General features: G+C 52.3%; 1 non-coding gene across 1 annotated transcript; it reads right to left on the bottom strand.

Annotated features, from left to right (window-relative positions):
* Nucleotides 1–8,533: 8,533 nt before the first annotated feature.
* LOC111824285 lies at nt 8,534–8,695 on the bottom strand. Its single transcript, XR_002827368.1, has one exon. It is a non-coding gene; the product is annotated as a U1 spliceosomal RNA (small nuclear RNA).
* Nucleotides 8,696–13,704: the final 5,009 nt, after the last annotated feature.

Genomic DNA, 13,704 nt, shown 5'->3' with positions numbered 1-13,704 from the left:
TGTGAGGAGTTAATCTAGCGCATGCAGGACGCTCGCCGGTAGGTTCCAGACCGTTCCTGTTCCGTCCGGGAGCAGTGTGTTGTCACAGGACACACGCAAGCTGTGCAAGGACGTTCCAAACACACAAACGTGTGTGCACAGTCGGCGGGAGTGCCCACGAGCTCATATCTTTGCAGGACACACACACGCAAACATATGTGTCCACGCAGAGTTGGCTGAGTACACCTCTAACATAATACACCAGCACATGGGCACAGAGGTGGCCAGGGGGCTGGGCACACGTGCCTCCAAGCACACCTCACAGGGCACACAAACACACCACAGAAGCGATGAAGGGTTCTGCACAGACATCCCCCTGCCACACACACACACACACACACACACACACACATCTAGTGGATACACAGCCGCACTCCTAGGAATGTGGGCACACACTGCTCACACACTAGCAGGGCATGTGCATCCTCCACTTGCCAAGGTCATTGCTGGCACAGTCTGTTCACACTTCCTCTCAGGTCTCACACAAACATTCTGTAAACTCAACTTAGCTCCTTGCTTAACCAGTGAGTAGTTAAAGGGACCCATGGGAGCCGGCCGGGAGAACCTTGCTCTCCAGCTGTGGTCAGGAGGGAGGCGAGGGCCGGCAGGGCCCGTCAGAGAGCCCTTCCCAAGGAGTGATGGACAAGGCAGAGGTGGCGAGCAGGGTGTGGTCTGCTCATCGCCCAGGCCTCACACGGTCAGATAAATAAACAAACCCCAGACAGCCCAGCCCTGGCTGCTGTCCGGCTTTCCGGGAACAGAGCTCTGCGGGGGAATGGCTGCTGCTCATACAGGTGTGACCCCGGAAAGCCCTGGGCATGGAGGGAACCCTGTTTACTCTCTGGTTTCTAGTAACAAATCAGAAATGCTATCTTCTTGGCTGGGTCCTTTCCTTGAGTCTGAATGAGGGGCCGCAAGCCTGGGCCCCTCCCTCCACCATAACCCCCGTGGAGGGGTGGGGAGCAGAGAGAAAGGAGAGGCGGCCTTGTCTTCATCACTTCCAGCTGCATCACCTGGCAGATCATTTGATCTCTCTGAACCTCAGGTTCCTCATCTGTGAAATGGGGCTAATTCAATTCTCATAGCCCTCCTGTCACCGAGTGTGACAGATAAGAGGTGCTCAGCAGGGCTGCTTTCGCTTCTCCCTTCCCTTGGGAGATGAGACTCTGGTGAGAAATGATGGAGAACCATATGTCGTTTCACGGTAAGTTCTGCATTGGGTAGTGATGGCCACTCTCTATCACTGAAAACTATGGTATATTGTGTCACAGGGCACACCTGTGACATCTGTTTAAAGATGTCATCTCACAGGTTCCTTAAACTACCCCCTGATGTAGGCAGGGTTTCCTGTTCCCTTTTCGCAGTGAGGAAAGTAACTTGCCCAGGGTGACTGCTGGCTGGTGGCAGAGCTGGCATAAGAATCCAGCTGTCCTGACTTTTTTTTAAAAATATTTTTAATTGATTTTTTACAGAGAGGAAGGGAGAGGGATAGAGAGTTAGAAACATCCATGAGAGAGAAACATCCATCAGCTGCCTCCTGCACACCCCCTACTGGGGATGTGCCCGCAACCAAGGTACATGCCCTTGACCAGAATCGAACCTGGGACCCTTGAGTCCGCAGGCCGACGCTCTATCCACTGAGCCAAACCGGTTAGGGCTGTCCTGACTTTTTGAGGCTTCCACTCCCCCTCTCTGGTCTCTCCCTCTTCAGCCCTACAGAGCTCCGGGGATCAGAGCACAACTGGAAACAGGGGTAAAACCTTGTTCCCTAAACCTTCTCCTGAAGCTTCTTGGATGGGGACAGTCCAAACTGAGGAGGAGGAAAAGGGGAAGAGAGGGAGGGCCAGAGTCCTCAGGGGTCACAGTGGGAATGGACCAGCCGGAGGGCTCCCTGAGGACGATCTGGGATCCTGATGGGAGGAAAATTCAGCCTTGCAGGAGTCAAAGGCCAAGGGAAGGACAGGCGAGCCTGGAAGCCAAACACAATGGGTTTCTCACTTCCAGGAACGCTTATGGGGATTAGTCCTTAATTGGCACAGAATGACTTCTTCGGTGCCAGAGGTGGCTGCAGCACCGGGCGATTATGTAATGGCACAGGGTGTTAAGATACAGACACGGAGCCATCATTTCATAATTCTTTCACTTGGGGAATAAGAGAGTGTTGTCATCATCTTACAGATGGAGAAACCGAGGCTTCAGAGCGTGAAGCTTCGGAATGAGAGCGTGGATATTCTGGCCCCTGACCCTGTGTTCTTTTTGACATCAAAGCTCTACCCATGTTCACTGGGGGTGGGGACAGAAGAGGGCTGACAGCTCCATCCTGGCCTCCTGTGGGTCTGGTTTTCTGGAAGATCAGGCTCTTGGCTCTGAAGGTGCTGGCTTTGGGCAGGATCTAGAAGTTGGGTGGAGGGCTGAGACTCCGAAGCACAGAGCCGGGGCCCTAGGATGCGGGCTGGAGAAACACGGGGCCTCCGGCAGGTGGTGGAGCTGAGAGCCACTCTGAGGTCTGAGCTTGTCTAGCTCTGAGCCCTGCTGAGATGGGGTAGGGCCCCTGGAGGGTGGGATTGGTGTTAGCTGGGCAGGTGTGCAGTTTCTGGAAAGAGTGGGCAGCGGAGCCAGGCCGACTTGATTCAAAAGCCAGTGCCCCCCTCCTGCTGTGTCTGACTTGGGTAAGCCTCAGTCTCACCTGTGGGACTGAGGAGGCCATGAACAACCTCATAACTGGAGATGGGGACGGATAGAAAGTGCGTTGCGCAGTGCCTGGCATGCAACAGGCACGCAGGGAGTTGTAGTTCTCCTGCCTGTGCCTTCCCCGTGCAAACCACCCTCATCCGGCCTGTGCCTGCCTCAGTTTCTCTACCAGTGAAGTGCAGTCGGCTGCCTTCTCCCTGCCTGCTGCCAGGACCAGGTGAGGACGAAGGGGGAAGTGCATTGCGAAGCGGAGGTACTTGCCAAGGCTGGGGCACCAGCTGGACATGTGGGATCTCTAAGCAGCTGGACATGCCCAGACCCCATCAATCATGTCACCTCTAGTCCCCCTGCTGGGTGGGCGGCTCGGCATTTTGGAATGGCTCTTGAGTAGAGTCTGCCCTTGGTCAGAGCCCTCAGGAATGCTGTGCCCTCACACCCCACCCCCTCCTGCTTCTCTCACAGGCTTCTAGGCTCCCACCAACACACAAAGGCTCTTTCTAATGAGGTAGAAGTGGGTTCTGGAAGGATGGCCCTGGGTGCATCTTACTGTGCACCCCTGGGTTATTTTTATGCACAATTATTTTTATGAGACTCGCTGGGCCAGAAGGTGCTAATGGTTTAATACAGTGATTCTCACCTGTTTTGCTGCCTCCACACTGTTCAATGTGCAGCACCTGGGATGCGTGCGTCAGACTGCCTACAGCGCTTTGGGGACTCTGATACGTGCCGCTTTGGGCTTTATGACCCGTTTCCTGGCTAAGAACCACCAGGGAAAGCTCTTCCTTCCAGTAAGTGAGAGGCACTTTAGAGGAAATGACCTTTGCCCTGCACTCGGCTGGCTGTCCTTGGCTGGCACGTCTGGCTGGTGTCTGCGTGCTCGGGGAGGAAGGGCCCGCCCTGGCCCTGGCCTAACGTGTACCCCCCGTTTCCACCCTCCCCTGATCACGCAGCTCTTGACATGCTGACAGAACCTTCTCTATATTAACAGCCATTTCTAGCCCCAAGGCGGGGCCAGTGGCTGATGGAGTAGGCGCCTGTCCACTCATTTCTTTACGGATCCACCTTCAAACACATTTATTGAGCACCTACTCTGTGACGGGCCCCAGGCTGCATTCTGTAGGGGCCTGGTGATGCACGAAGCCCCATTTTCCTTTAGATTCCGACGACAAAGGGCAGATCAGGAAGGGACACAGGAGCTAGCCACTCCGGCGGATAGCTGCCTCTTCCTTGGCCCAGACCGTGGCTTGGCACAGGGAGCATGGTGGATGCCAACGTAAGCAAGGGGATGTAAAAGTTTGCAATATAGCCGAGGCAGCTGAGAGGCGAACTTGATGTATTAAGCGACATTAAAAATGCAGCTCTTCCTGATAATTTATTATGCACATTCTCATAAAGACATTACACTCGTCACAGTACATTTACTAGCTCTCGTCCTACCAGTGGGGGAAGTTCACACTTACCTAATGATGCCATTGTGCAGGAGGCAAACGCTCTTGGAGCAGCTGTGATGAGCTAAATGGCTCCGAGAGAGGCTCATCTCGCCCAGCCGGTGCGGCGCAGTGGTTGAGCATCGACCTATGAACCGGGAGGTCACGGTTTGATTCCCAGCCGGGGCACATGCCTGGGGTTGTGAGCTCGATCCCCAGTGTGGGGTGTGCAGGAAGCAGCCGATCGATGATGCTCTCTCATCATGGATGTTTCTATCTCTCTCTTCCTCTCCCTTCCTCTCTGAAATCAATAAAAAGAAGTTTTTAAGAAATTGAAGAAAACTGCCTTTATTAAAAGAAAAAAAGAGAGGTGCTCATCTTCTCCCCCCACCATACCTGTCCAATGGTTTGCAGACCACAGGCCTGTGACACCCGCCCTCCTCTACCCCCCTGGCTTTCCCCGTAGGACCTGAGGCCTATTGAGATGGAGGGCCTGACGCGAGGCCACCTGCGGCAGACCTGGAATCACGCAGCGGCTGAGTGCAGGGCTGTGCTCTCTCTCCCACCACACAGGCCACGGGCTGAGCTGCCGGATTGAACAGGGGCCAAGGGGAGAGGCTCACCTGCCAGGAGGGGCTTAGCCCCGGATCAGGCTGCCTCTTCCTGGAAATCAGAGGCCAGGGAGGGATCATGCTGGATCTGAGGCTCCGGAAATAACCTGGTGGAGGACAGGGGTGTAGCCTGTGGCTTAGGGGAGAGCGGGGATGAGGCCGTGCCCCCCACCCCCACCCTGGAAGCGGCCTGGAGACCGCTGGAGCCCAGGGTCTTGCTCAAGTGCCTTCTGAACTGGGGTGCACATCTCAGTGTTGTGAACGGGTTGGGAGGGGCAGGCGCTCTCACTGGCAATTTTGAAACCCAGGACCAGCAGCCACAGATGTTCCCTTAAATAGCTTTGCATTACGGATGCAGTTCAGAAGGTATTAACAATGCAAATGGTGGTTTCTCATTTTAACTCATTTTACTTTTTAAATTTATGAAATATTTCAGTCATTCCAAAAAAGAAAAAAAAAAAAAGGCCTAGGGTATGATGTCGTCTGCCCATACCCACCAACCAGCTTAAAAAAGTAAATGACAGGTCCCCCTAAAAGCTAAACCTAGAATGACCATGTCATCCAGCAACCCCATTCCTAAGTATATCCCCCAAAGAATTGGCAGCAGGGACTCCGATACTCATACACCCATGTTCAGTGCAGCATTGTTCACAATGGCCCAAAGGGAAACAACCCAAATTCTCCAAGTGCAGAAACAAATGTGGTACGTCAATTCAGTGGAATATTATTCAGCCCTGAAAAGGAACGACGTTCTGATATATGCTACTATCTAGATCCGTGGTTGGCAAACTGCGGCTTGCGAGCCACATGCGGCTCTTTGGCCCCTTGAGTGTTGTTCTTCCTAAGCCTTAGGAGTACCCTAATTAAGTTAATAACAATGTACCTACCTATATAGTTTAAGTTTAAAAAATTTGGCTCTCAAAAGAAATTTCAATCGTTGTACTGTTGATATTTGGCTCTGTTGACTAATGAATTTGCCGACCACTGATCTAAATGAACCTTGAAGACATGTTAAGTGAAATAAGACAGACACAAAAGTACAAAACATTGTATTATTTTACTTATATGAAATACCTAGAATAGGCAAATTTATAGAGACAGAAAGAGCAGAGGTTGACGGGCTGGGGGAGGGGGAGGAGAGAATGGGGAGTTATGGCTTAACAAGTACAGTGTTTCTGTTAGGGGTGATGAAGAAAAAGTTTTGGAAAGAAGTAGTGGTGATAGTTGCACAATATTATGAATAATGTCATTGAATTGTGTACTTAAAATGGTTAAAACTGAAAATTTTGTGTTATATTTTACAACAACTAAAACAAAACAGCACAAATGCATTTGAAATCCCCCAATATTCCTCTCCTCTCCCAGAGGCAATCGCTATCTTTTTAAAAAAATGTTTTCATTCATGGACACAGACAATAGTGTGGTGAAGGCCTTGGGTGAGGGCTGGGTGGAGGGGAGAAGTGGGAGGGGGGAAGTAGGGGGCATCTATAATACTGTCAACAATAAAAATAAACTTTAAGAATGTGATTTTATTGATTTTTAGAGAGAGGAATTCAATATAGTGACTGTGTCCTGGCTGGTGTGGCTCAGTGGTTGAGCATCGTTCCATGCACCAAGAGGTCACCGTTTCGATTTCTGGTCAGGGCACATGCCTGGGTTGTGAGCTCAGTCCCCGGGTGGGGGGCATACAGGAGGCAGCTGATCGATGCATTGCTCTGACATTGAACTCTCCCTCTCCCTCTCCCTCTCCCTCTCCCTCTCCCTCTCCCTCTCCCTCTCCCTCCTTTCTCCCCTCCTCTCTCCCTAAAAATATCAATAAAAATTAAAAGTAGAAAAAAATAAGCCCACAATGAAAATAAATCTTTAATTGCACCATTAAAAATAATAATTCAAATAGATCTTAAAAGCTCTCATTACCGGTGACAGATGTTAACTAGACCTATTACAGTGATCATTTCACACTGTATACTGATATCAAATCATTATGTTATACACCTGGAACTAATATATGCCAATTATACTTCCTAAGTCACACCTGCTGCTCAGGCAGGGTGGGGGGGGCAGACCCCGGAGAGGGGGCACCGAGTCCAGGGGACGGAACGTCACTCACCCTCTCCTGCTGCAACTGACCACTCCTCCCCCGAGAGGCCAGGGTCTCCGCTGGCCCCAGCCCTCTGGGAGTCCCGGGGTCTGAGGAACAGTCTGAAAACTTCTGGCCCCAGAGAAAGCCCCAAAGCACAGCCAAGCAGGCCCCTCAAGTGGCATTCCCGGAGCTCGTCATTCACGATCCACCCTCTCGGCTGAGACCTGCATTGTTATTTACTTAGTGTTTCTCTTCAAACACTTAAAAAACGCTTTAAAAAGAAAAAAGAAATAAAAAGGCCTTGGCCCTAGGCCAGTGATGGCAAACCTTTTGAGCTCGGCGTGTCAGCATTTTGAAAAACCCTAACTTAACTCTGGTGCCGTGTCACATATAGAAATTTTTTGATCTTTGCAACCATAGTAAAACAAAGACTTATATTTTTGATATTCATTTTATATATTTAAATGCCATTTAACAAAGAAAAATCAACCAAAAAAATGAGTTCGCGTGTCACCTCTGACTCGCGTGTCATAGGTTCGCCATCACTGCCCTAGGGTATGATGTAGTCTGCTCGTACCCACCAACCTACCTGGCCTCTGATTTCCACTTAAAAAAGGCCTCACTGAAAAAATGCTTTAATATTCAGGTTAGCTTTGTCCTAACAATAATATCTACGCTGTGGATTGCTGTGCTGGTCACATTTCTCTACTGCACATGGAAGCAAACATATAATTATTACAAGAACAACAACAAATATATATTTAATCCTCACCCAAGGATACTTTTTCCATTGATTTCTAGAGAGAGTGGAAGGGAGGGGGGAGGGAGGAGGTGGGGAGAGAGAGAGAAACATTGATGTGAGACTCTTTGATTGGTTGCCTCCTGTGTGCACCCCTATTGGGGGTGGGGAACCTGCAACCTGCATGCCCTTGACCGGGAATTAAACCGTTGATTGGGAATCAAACCCACAACCCTTCAGTCCACCGTCTGATGCTCTAACCACTGAGCAACCAGCCAGGGCTACAACAAAATATTGATTATTAAGTAAATGAGGTTCAGTCAATTGCCCAAGGTTTCATAGCTAGAAAGAGACAGTCTGGCTCCAGAGTCCGTGCCCTTGGCCATCACCAGTCCTGATGTATTCAGCCCTGTCACCCGGGCTGTGACAGTTACTGTTCCCCCAAATGCCACTGACAGGGTAGGTTTGCCACTTATTAAGCTGAGGATGACGGAGGACAGCTTCTGCAGGTATGTGAGGGGGTTGCACCTGGATGAGGTTTGTCCTGCCCCCCCCACCCCCCGCCCCACTGCTGGGTCCCTGAGCCCCCAGCTCTAGGTCCTCAGTGCCTGACCGGAGCCAAGGCCTCAGCCTCAGTCCTGAACCCCGGGGTGGAGGGGGAGGTCCGGCCCCCCGGGCTGAGCATCACACGCCCTCTGGGTGCTGCAGACCCACGGGCTCCCCCTGCCTTCTGGGTCATGCAGCCCCCCTCCCACTGTGCAGCCCGGTGCCCAAACACACCCGTACACCTGGCCCCGCGCCTCTGGGCTGCCCTCACCTGCCCTGACCCTGGGCACATCCTATGCTGCCCTCGGGGCCCTGCTCCGCTGTTCTTCCCACAATGGCCCCTCGTGACCTGTCTGCCACATCCCAGCGCTGATCCCACTCCCCCCCCCCCCCCCCCCCCGGGAGAGCGCGAACGCAGTCCCCACCACCACAGACTATGCAGTCGGGTTTCCCACATTTAGGGAAATCTCAGGGGTCAGCATATCCGAGTGCCATGGATAAGCCTCGCCCTGGGAGAACCACCTTCCTGACCACGGTATCTCCCCTGCCAGGTGAGTGTTGATTGACTTTAGAGAGAGAGGAAGGGAGAGGGAGATAGGAATATCAATGAGAGAGAAACATGGATCGGCTGCCTCCAGCAGGCCCCCCCACCAGGGATCGAACCCACAACCGGGGCATGTGCCCTGACTGGTCCATGGGTCGATGCTCAATCACTGAGCCACACGGGCCAGGCTCATGCTCACCTTTCAGAGCTCAGCTCAAGGTCATCTCCTAGAGAGGCCTGACAATCCTACGGAAGCTGCTGTGTTCAGGACCTGCTCCCTGTGTATGTCCCTGGGGGCAGGGACCTAGCACAGTGCCTGGCCCAGGCCTGGCGGCCCTCACTTCCCTTCAACAGTGGCTGAAGGGAGGAGTCTGAGCGCCTAGCAGCTGGTCCAGCTGCGGCTGGCTGGGGGAGACCTGGGGATCACAGGCGGGGTGGCTGGGAGGAAGGAGGGAGGGGAGGCTATCTTTGAAAAAGACAGCCAGTCCTACCAGCCTTCTCCGGCTGCTTTCCAGGCCAGCGGGCGGCCTTGGAGACAGCAGCATTTAGAGGGAGGAGGTGGGGAGAGCGGAGGGTCATCCATCAGCCAGAGACGTGGAGAGCCTGGTAAATCAGGGATGCTGTCTGAGGCCCCTCAGCCAAGTGTCTGCCTGGTGCTCCGGGCGTCTGGGAGGCAGGGAGGCAGGCGGAGGGGCCTTCAGCCCAGCTCCCCCGTGGGGGCGGGGGACAGCCCAGGCCACTCCAGGGATGCCTGGTTGAAGCGGGGGGACCCAGGCAGTGCTCCAGGCCCACCGCCTCCCCTGCCTTCAGGCACCCCGGCGTGTGATCCCAGAGGTGGCAATTACCTTATGTAATCCTCACCCTATCTTGCAAGGGATTTTGTTTTAATTATTTTGAATTTCAATAGACAAGAGTATAGAGATGAACATAACAAACCCAAAAACATACCCACCAAAATGAACAGTCCCATCTTTTTTTAGGGAGGTGTTTCAGCTTTAAAAATGTGAATTATAACATAGAAATTTGCATAAAACACAGATGCACAGTGTAATGAAGAGTTACAAAGCAAACACCAGCATAATCGCCACCACATCCTCACAGAAGTCCTGCAGGAGGAAGCTGCCACCCCCCTCACTCCACCCCCGCCCCCAGCCGCCTGGGGCGGCTGTGTCTTTCACACATTTCCCCTGCCCCTGCATATTCTAATTTTTATGACACTATTGCCTAGGTTTCCTGGTCTTTTAAACATATAAACACTGCCCAGCTGGCTGACTCAGTGGTTGAGCATCGACCTATGAACTAGGAGGTCAGGTTCATGCTGGGGTTGTGGGCTCGGTCCCCAGTAGGAGGCATGGAGGAGGCAGCCAATCGATGATATTTCTCTCTCATTGATATTTCTATCTCTCTATCCCTCTCCCCCCTCTCTAATATAAACAAAAACATATTTTACAAAACATAAATTAAAAAACAACACATTACAGATAAAAATCTCCCTTCCTGAGCCCCAGCCCCATCCCAGGGGGAAGCGTAATGACAAACTGATGTATATCATTCCCGACTCCGTTTGATATTTGTACTTGTGTTATACGGTATAAAACTTTTAATAAATGGCATCAATACTGCACTTCGTATTCTGCCACTTGCTTTCCCACTTAACTCTAAATGCTTTATAAAAACAGCTTTATTGAGGTGTAATTTATACACCATAAAACTCAACCATTGGAAGTATATGATTTAATGATTTTTAGTCAATTTGCAGAGTTGTGCAACCATCAGCACAATCCAATTCTGGAACATTTCCATCCCTCCTAAGACGTCTAAATGCGTTTTCGTTTTCTCTCTTTTTCTCTAAATGCTTTTTGATACACATTTTAATAACTGCCCCATATAAAGCCCTTACTTTGTGCCAAACACTGTCCTAAGAGCATTCTGTAAGTCACGCATCTAACCCACGTCGGTGAGTATTCTTAGGGACAATGGCGGGGCGGGTGGTGGGGCCCAGGGAGGGTGAGCAACCTCCAAGGTCACAGGGCTGGAGGCAGCAGAACAGGCTCCGAACCCAGCCCTCGGACGCCAGCGCCCACACCTGAACGGTCTCACGCCATGGTCGCTCTCAGTCTGCGCATCGTTCCTGCTCTGCGGCATGTCAGGCAAACACCTTCACCCCCGGGAGGAGAAACTGAGGCCCAGGGATGGGAGTAGCAGAGCTGGGGTTTGAATCCAGATCTAAGTGACTCCCGGGCCCTCTGGCCCTTTCTAGTCCCTCTGTTGCTCTTCTTTTTCATCACAGAAAAGGGAAAAAGGGAGAGACAGGAGGAAGAGGGAGCGTGCAAACGGAGAGAGAGATGTAGGAGCCAACTTTCATGTATACGCACGAACACATGCACAGACACTGGTGCACACACCTGCACACCCACACAGGGGCACACAGCCACACGCATGTGCACGGTGTACATACGCCCAGCTGCGCACACACTCAGCCCTCCAGAGTTGGTGTTCAGAGGCCCTTTGTTGCTCAGAGTGAAGAGACTGTGTGTGTGTGTGTGTGTGTGTGTGGGTGTGTGTGTGTTGGGAGGTGGGGGTTCACCTGGTGGGATCCCCTGGTGGCCCCCGTGTCAGGGTCCAGGCCTGGGAAATGCCCTGTCATGGCCGGGCCCCTCCCTGCTGGGAGGGTTTGACCTCCGGTACCCACAGCCTCTCTTTGCCCAGCTGTCGAGGGCCTTTGCTATATAGAGTTTCAGCGCCAGGGAAACAGCGGGGCGCAATCTCCCAGGACTTCACTGAGAAGCCTGGGGCCAGCCCAACCCCGCGTGCTGGGAGCCGAATCCACGCGTCTCTGCTCGCCGGCCTGGATGCTTCCTGTCCCCAAAGATCACTCCTGTACCCGGAGCCGTTTGGACCTATGCAGGCTTGTGAGGGGCTGTGGGAGCCTCATCAAAGAGCAATAGCAAAACGCCCAGCCGGCGTGGCTCAGTGGTTGAGTGTCAACCTATGAACCAGGAGGTCAAGGTTCAATTCCTGGTCAGGGCACATGCCCAGGTAGCAGGCTCTATCCCCAGTGTGGGGTGTGCAGGAGGCAGCCAAACAGTGATTCTCTCTCATCATTGATGTTCCTCTCTCTCTCTCTCTCTCCTCTCTCTTCCTCTCTGAAATCAATTAAAAAATATATATATACAGCAATAGCAAATAAGGAGTGAGCACACAGTGTGTGCCAGACACACGCCCTCACCACAGGTCCATGAGGTGCACAGGGCGACCATCACCATTTGAAGATGGGGAAGCTGAGGCACAGGGGCCTTCTGCAGGACCTGCAGCGAACAAAAGGTGGGCTCCAGGTTCAAACTCAGGCTGTGGGTCCGGCCACCTGGTGGGAGAAATACCCTGTCCCAGCCAGTGCAACAGCAAGCGGCCGCCTCGAACTTGGAACCCAGGAGTCTGGCATCCAGCCCCAAGCCTTGGTGGTTTGCAAAAGCTGGTAAGTGGACAGGTTGGTGATGAAGTTTTGACCCAGCCACGGCAAAACGGGAAAAGCAGAGGACGATGTTGTCCGTTTTTCACAAAGTTAAATTCCCTTAATTTAAAAAAGATGACCTTTTTCTCGATTCTTTTTCTTTCTTTTCTGAAATGAGGGTGGTATTATATGATGGTTACGATTTTATATTCTTACTTGGCAAGGTAAGACTATGAGGCCCAGCCGGCGTGGCTCACAGGTTGAGCGTCGACCCATGAACCAAGAAGTCACGTTTCGATTCCTGGTCAGGGCACATGCCCGGGTTGCAGCCGAACAGTGATTCTCTCTCATCATTGATGTCTCTCTCTCTCTCTCTCTCTCTCTCTCTCTCTCTCTCTCTCCCTTACTCTCTGAAACCAATTAAAAAATAAATAAAAAGCACGCCAGCCCCCAAATCTGGGGGAGGTTTTTCTCGTTTATGGATCCCCTAACGTTTGGGCCTTTTTGGGGAGCCCACCCCTCGGCCCAGCTCAGCCTGGAACTGGGACTTCTTGTGTATCTGTCCTCTCCACTTTCATGTTTGTATTCGCCAAACAATGCAGTTGAGGAAAACCTGCCAGGATGTCTGGAATCTCTGTGCTAGCAGCTCAAACTTTGGATGCAGTTAACAACCACGTAGAGGAAAACTCTCTCTTCTTCAGCAGTCAAACTTCAAGGCAACTTCAACCCGGGAACTCAGCCAGTTCCTGGGAGGTGAAGGAATCAAAGGCCTTTGAACAGCAAAGAATGTCTTCAGCACCAAGCTTTGGTCTTCCCGAAAATTCAGGAAGTCTATCTCCTTCCCCGGCCAGCGCGTCTCCCCAGGAGGCGGGGAGGGCTGTCGGGCCGGTCTGTTAACAGGAGATTTGGGGTGAGGCAGCAGCCCCAACACCCTAGAGCTGGTTAGTGTGAACCCACACAGGTGTCTCCTCACGCCCGAAGCATCCTGAGGAGTCCAGCCAAGTTTACAAGGCGCTTACGTGTTGATCTGGAAAAGACGGGCACTCCTGGCCAGGGTGGCTCAGTGGTTGAGCATCGACCTATGAACCAGGGCACACGCCCGGGTTGCGGGCTCGATTCCCCAGTAGGGGGCGTGCAGGAGGCAGCCGATCAATGATTCTCTCTCATCATTGATGTTTCTATCTCTGTCTCCCTCTCTCTTCCTCTCTGAAATCAATACAGATTATCATAAAAGCTGTCATAAAACCAAAACCAAACCCAGGCAGGCAAGGGGAAGAAGGGGCAGGATACCCTCCACTTATCTGGAAGCTTCGGAGAGCCAGTGCCCACGCTGGTGGGAGGCGGGGCTCAGACTGGGCACCTCAGAATCGCTGTTGTGCAGAGGCAGGAGCTAACCTCTGGGAGCTGCCCTGGGGGACAGAGCAGATGGCCCCAGGGTCACATGTTCAGTGGCAGGTACCACTGTCCCCTGTTGCAGCTTGCACCCAGAGCGCGGTAGCTGTCCTGTGCCCCCTCTGATCACGGGGGGTGGGCACAGCCAGAGAGGATTCACTGCCTTCATCACCAACAAGGC

Source organism: Myotis lucifugus, unplaced genomic scaffold (assembly GCF_000147115.1).
Source record: "Myotis lucifugus unplaced genomic scaffold, Myoluc2.0 scaffold_1140, whole genome shotgun sequence".
Taxonomy (NCBI): Eukaryota; Metazoa; Chordata; class Mammalia; order Chiroptera; family Vespertilionidae; genus Myotis; species Myotis lucifugus.
Note: the sequence above shows the minus strand (reverse complement) of the source record. Positions and strands in the feature narration are given on the sequence as shown.